Source organism: Somniosus microcephalus, chromosome 10 (genome assembly GCF_052327205.1).
Source record: "Somniosus microcephalus isolate GS21.2 chromosome 10, FLI_Smic_1.0, whole genome shotgun sequence".
Taxonomy (NCBI): domain Eukaryota; kingdom Metazoa; phylum Chordata; class Chondrichthyes; order Squaliformes; family Somniosidae; genus Somniosus; species Somniosus microcephalus.
The window spans coordinates 212945256-212951278 of record NC_140996.1 but is presented as its reverse complement, the minus strand read 5'-3'; positions in this window follow the sequence as shown (position 1 = coordinate 212951278).

Genomic DNA, 6023 nt, shown 5'->3' with positions numbered 1-6023 from the left:
ATCAGTGTTCTCACTCAGGCCAACATCCCAAGCATCGAAGCTTTGACCACGCTCGATCAGCTCCGATGGTCGGGTCACATCATCTGCATGCCCGATACGAGACTCCCAAAACAAGTGCTCTACTTCGAGCTCTGACATGGCAAGAGAGCCCCAGGTGGGCAGAGGAAATGCTTCAAGGACACCCTCAAAGCCTCCTTGAAAAAGTGCAACATCCCCACCGACACCTGGGAATCCCTGGCCCAAGACCGCACAAAGTGGAGGAGAAGCATCCGGGGAGGCGCCTAACACCTCAAGTCCCTTCGCCGGGAGCAAGCGGAAGCCAAGCGCAAACAGCAGAAGGAGCGCACGTCAACCCAAACACCCCACCCACCCGCCCCTTCAACCACCGTCTGCCCCACCTGTGACAGAGACTGTAGGTCCCGCATTGGACTCATCAGTCACCTGAGAACTCATTTTTAGTGTGGAAGCAAGTCATCCTCGATTCCGAGGGACTGCCTAAGAAGAGAAGAATGACTAAGGTCAAAACATGTGGAGTCAGGAGACAAGTAGCCAAATAGATAGCAATAAAAACAGAAAATGCTGGAAATACTCAGCAGGTCAGACAGCATCTGTGGAGAGAGAAACAGAGTTAACGTTTCAGGTTGGTGACCCTTTGTCAGAACTGGAAAAAGTTGGAGATGTAACAGATTTTTAAGCAAGTGTAGGGGCAGGGAGAGGAGGAAAGAACAAAAGGGAAGGTCTGTGATAAGATGGAAGGCAGGAGAGATTAAGAGACAAAAGGGATGGTGGTGCAAGGCAAAAGGAGCTGGTAATGGGACAAGTTAAGAAACAAAAGATGGCTCTAGATGAAGTGTAAATGGCGATGGCAGAATGATCGACAGCTGCCATGTGAGAGAGAGAAAAAAAAGCGATAGGGGCCGAGGTTATGATCTGAAATTGTTGAACTCGATGTTGAGTCCAGAAGGCTGTAAAGTGCCTCATCGAAAGATGAGGTGCTGTTCCTCGAGCTTACATTGAGCTTCATTGGAACAGTGCAAGAGGCCGAGGACAGAGGGGTCAGAGTGGGAGTGGAGCGGAGAATTAAAGTGACAGGCGACTGGAAGCTCGGGGTCACGCTTACGAATAGAGAGCAAGCTGGCTACAAAACAGAAAACGGACAGTAGCGGCTAAAGCTAGTTACTCAGATTGGCAAATGGTGGGGAGTGGTGTTCCTCAAGGATCGGTGCTGGGACCATTGTTCCCCATTTATATAAACGATTTGGACTCGGGAATCGGAAGTACAGTCTCAAAATTGGGAGGTGTAGTTAATGCAGAGGAGGACTGCAACAAAATACAGCAAGATATTAATAAACTGGCAGAATGGGCATGTAATTGGCAAATGAACTTTAAAAGAGGTAAGTGTGAGGTGGTACATTTTGGAAGGAAGAATAAGGAGGCCACACAGTCCTTGGAAAATAAGGACTGGATTTTCCCGGTTCCCACCCGCACGGTGCGGGGGGGGACCCGGGAGACGTCGGGAAACCCGGAAGGTCGGGTTTCCCAGCACGCTGTGTAGTTTTAACTGATTGACGGGCTGGCTTCCAGTTGTGCGGGGAACTCGGAGAAGGTAAGTGGGGCTCAGGATGGTTTGGGGGGGGGGGTATCCGATCTCGAGTTGGGGGGGGTCAGATCCCCGACCCCAAGGAGGGCCACATTTTTCCAACTTTCCCTTCCCCCGCCCCCATGCCTCCAACCCACCTGTTCATACCTCTGAAAACTCCGGCCTAAGTGTCTAAATGGGATAGCGGAACAGAGGGATCAGCGGGTACAGATACATAAGTCACTAAACGTAGTGACACAGGTTAATAAGGCCATAAAAAAACTCATTTCGAGTGGGATAGAGTTGAAAAGCAGAGGAGTGATGTTAAATTTCTATGGAACCTTGGTTAGACCACACTTGGAGTAACGTGAATAAATCTGGTCTCCATATTATAATGAGGACATAGAGGCACTGGAGAAGGTGCAAAACAGATTTATTAGAATAATACCAGAACTGAGAGGTTATAGCTATCAGAAGAAATTGAACAGGCTGGGGCTCTTTTCTCTAGAAAACAGGAGACTGAGGGGGTGACCTAATAGAGGTCTTTAAGATTATGAAAGGGTTTGATAGGGTAGAGAAACATAGAAGATAGGAGCAGGAGTAGGCCATTTGGCCCCTCAAGCCTGCTCTGCCATTCAATGAGATCATGGCTCATCATCAAAACTCAGTCCCCATATCCCTTGATCCCTTTAGCCTTAAGAAATATATCTAACTCCTTCTTGAATATATTTAATGAATTAGCCTCAACTGCCTTCTGTGGTAGAGAATTCCACAGGTTCACCACTCTCTGGGTGAAGAAATTCCTCCTCATTTCTGTCCTAAATGGCTTACCCCTTATCCTTAGACTGTGACCCCTGGTTCTGGACTCCCCGACCATCGGGAACATCCTTCTTGCATCTAGTCTGTCCAGTCCTGTCAGAATTTTATAAGTTTCAATGAGATCCCCTCATTCTTCTAAACTCCAGCGAGTACAGGCCCAATCGACCCTATCTCTCCTCATACGTCATTCCTGCCATCCCAGGTATCAGCCTGGTGAATCTTTGCATAACTCCTTCCATGGCAAGAACATCCTTCCTCAGATAAGGCGACCAAAACTGCACACAATACTCCAGATGTGGTCTCACCAAGGCCCTGTACAACTGCAGCAAAACATCCTTGTTCCTGTACTCGAACCCTCTTACTACGAAGGCCAACATATCATTTGCCTTCTTAACCGCCTGCTGCACCTGCATGCTTACCTTCAGCGATTGGTGCACAAGGACACCCAGGTCTCGTTGCACTTCCCCTTCTCCCAAACTATTGCCATTCAGATAATAATCTGCCTTCCTGTTTTTGCCACCAAAGTGGATAACCTCACATTTATCCACGTTATATTGCATCTGCCATGCTTCTGCCCAATCACCCAACCTGTCCAAATCAGCTTGGAGTTTCTCGGCATCCTCCTCACAGCACACATGCCCACCCAGCTTTGTGTCATCTGCAAACTTGGAGATATTACATCTAGTTCCCTTGTCTAGATCATTAATATATATTGTGAATCGCTGGACCCAAGGACCGAACCCTGCGGTACCCCACTAGTCACTGCCTGCCACTTGGAAAAAGACCTGTTTATTCCAACTCTTTGCTTCCTGTCTGCCAACCAGTTCTCTATCCAAGTCAATACCTTGCCCCCAATCCCATGTGCCTTAACTTTAGACGCTAATCTCTTATGCGGGACCTTATCGAAAGCCTTCTGAAAGTCCAAATACACCACATCCACTGGTTCTCCCTTATCTATTCTACCAGTTACATCCTCAAAAAATTCCAGTAGATTAGTCAAGCACGACTTACCTTTTGTAAATCCATGTTGACTTTGTCTGATCCTGTCACTGTTTTCCAAGTGCTCTGCTATTACATCTTTTATAATGGACTCTAGCATTTTCCCCACTACCGATGTCAGGCTTACAGGTCTATAATTCCCCGTTTTCTCTCTACCACCTTTTTTGAATAGTGGAGTAACATTAGCTACCCTCCAATCCATGGGAACTGTTCAACAGTCTATAGAATTTTGGAAGATGACCAGCAATGCATCTATTATTTCTAGGGCCACTTCCGTAAGTACCCTAGGATGTAGATTATCAGGCTCTGGGGATTTATCGGCCTTCAATCCCATCAATTTCCCTAACACCATTTCCCTACAAATATTGATTTCATTCAGTTCCTCCCTCTCATTAGACCCTATGTTCCCCGACATCTCAGGGAGGTTATTTGTGTCCTCCTTTCTGAAGACAGAACCAAAGTATGTATTTAATTGCTCAGCCATTTCTTTGTTCAGCTAATATCCTTCCTTACTATTGTGTTAATCTCCTCTTTAACCAGCAATGCTACCCCACCTCCTTTTCCTTTTTGCCTGTCTTTCCTGAATATTGAATACCCCTGGATGTTGAGTTCCCAGCCTTGGTCACCCTGGAGCCATGTTTCCGTAATTCCAGTCAGCTAATTCATCCACCTTATTATGAATGCTCCTCGCATTAAGACACAAGGCCTTCAGGCTTGTTTTTTTAACACTCTTAGACCTTTTAGAATTATTATTTACTGTGGCCATGTTTGATTTACACGCTTGATTTCTCTGACTGCCACTTTTGCTTTGCTCCTTTCTGTCTTTTGCTTCTATCCTTGTTTCCCTTTCCTCTGTCTCCCTGCACAGGTTCCCAACCCCCTGCCCTTTTAGTTTAAACCCTCCCCAACAGCACTAGCAAACACTCCCCCAAGGACATTGGTCCCGGTCCTGCCCAGGTGCAAACCGTCCAGTTTGTACTGGTCCCATCTCCCCCAGAACCAGTTCCAAGGTAGAGAAGATGTTTCCACTTGCAGGTGAGGCCAGAACTAGGGGTCAGAAATATGAGATCGTCACTAATAAATCCAATAGGGAATTCAGGAGGAACTAGTTTACCCAGAGAGTGGTGAGAATGTGGAAGGAAGGAAGGGCGCAAGGAAGGGAGGGCGGGAGGGAGGGCGGGAGGGAGGGCGGAAGGGAGGGAGGGAGGGTGGAAGGATGGAAGGAAGGGTAGAAGGAAGTGTGGAAGGGTAGAAGGAAGTGTGGAAGGGTGGAAGGAAGGGTGGAAGGAAGTGTGGAAGGGTGGAAGGAAGGGTGGAAGGGTGGAAGGAGGGAAGGAAGGAAGGGTGGAAGGAAGGAAGGGAGGAAGGAAGGGTGGAAGGAAGGGTGGAAGGAAGGAAGAGTGGAAGGAAGAGTGGAAGGAAGGAAGGGTGGAAGGAAGGGTGGAAGGAAGGGTGGAAGGAAGGGTGGAAGGAAGGGTGGAAGGAAGGGTGGAAGGAAGGGTGGAAGGAAGGAAGGTTGGAAGGAAGGGTGGAAGGAAGGAAGGGTGGAAGGAAGGAAGGGTGGAAGGAAGGAAGGGTGGAAGGAAGGAAGGGTGGAAGGAAGGAAGGGTGGAAGGAAGGAAGGGTGGAAGGAAGGGTGGAAGGAAGGAAGGGTGGAAGGAAGGGTGGAAGGAAGGAAGGGTGGAAGGAAGGAAGGAAGGGTGGAAGGAAGGAAGGAAGGGTGGAAGGAAGGAAGGAAGGGTGGAAGGAAGGAAGGAAGGGTGGAAGGAAGGAAGGAAGGAAGGAAGGGTGGAAGGAAGGAAGGAAGGGTGGAAGGAAGGAAGGAAGGGTGGAAGGAAGTGTGGAAGGGTGGAAGGAAGGGTGGAAGGAAGGGTGGAAGGGTGGAAGGAGGGAAGGAAGGAAGGGTGGAAGGAAGGAAGGGAGGAAGGAAGGGTGGAAGGAAGGGTGGAAGGAAGGAAGAGTGGAAGGAAGAGTGGAAGGAAGGAAGGGTGGAAGGAAGGGTGGAAGGAAGGGTGGAAGGAGGGTGGAAGGAAGGGTGGAAGGAAGGAAGGTTGGAAGGAAGGGTGGAAGGAAGAAGGGTGGAAGGAAGGAAGGGTGGAAGGAAGGAAGGGTGGAAGGAAGGGTGGAAGGAAGGAAGGAAGGAAGGGTGGAAGGATGGAAGGAAGGGTGGAGGAAGGAAGGAAGGGTGGAAGGAAGGAAGGAAGGAAGGAAGGGTGGAAGGAAGGAAGGAAGGGTGGAAGGAAGGAAGGAAGGGTGGAAGGAAGGAAGGAAGGGTGGAAGGGTGGAAGGAAGGAAGGGTGGAAGGAAGGAAGGGTGGAAGGAAGGAAGGAAGGGTGGAAGGAAGGATGGAAGGATGGAAGGAAGGAAGGAAGGAAGGGTGGGAAGGCTGGAAGGAAGGCTGGAAGGAAGGAAGGAAGGAAGGAAGGAAGGAGGAAGGGTGGAGGCTGGATGGAAGGAAGGAAGGGAGGAAGGAAGGAAGGAGGTGGAAGGAAGGTGGAAGGTAGGAAGGGGTCGGATGGATGGTAGGGTGGAAGGAAGGAAGGGTGGGATGGAAGGAAGGGTGGTAGGAAGGGAAGGGTGGATGGAAGGAAGGGTGGAAGGAAGGAAGGAAGGAGTGGAGGAAGGA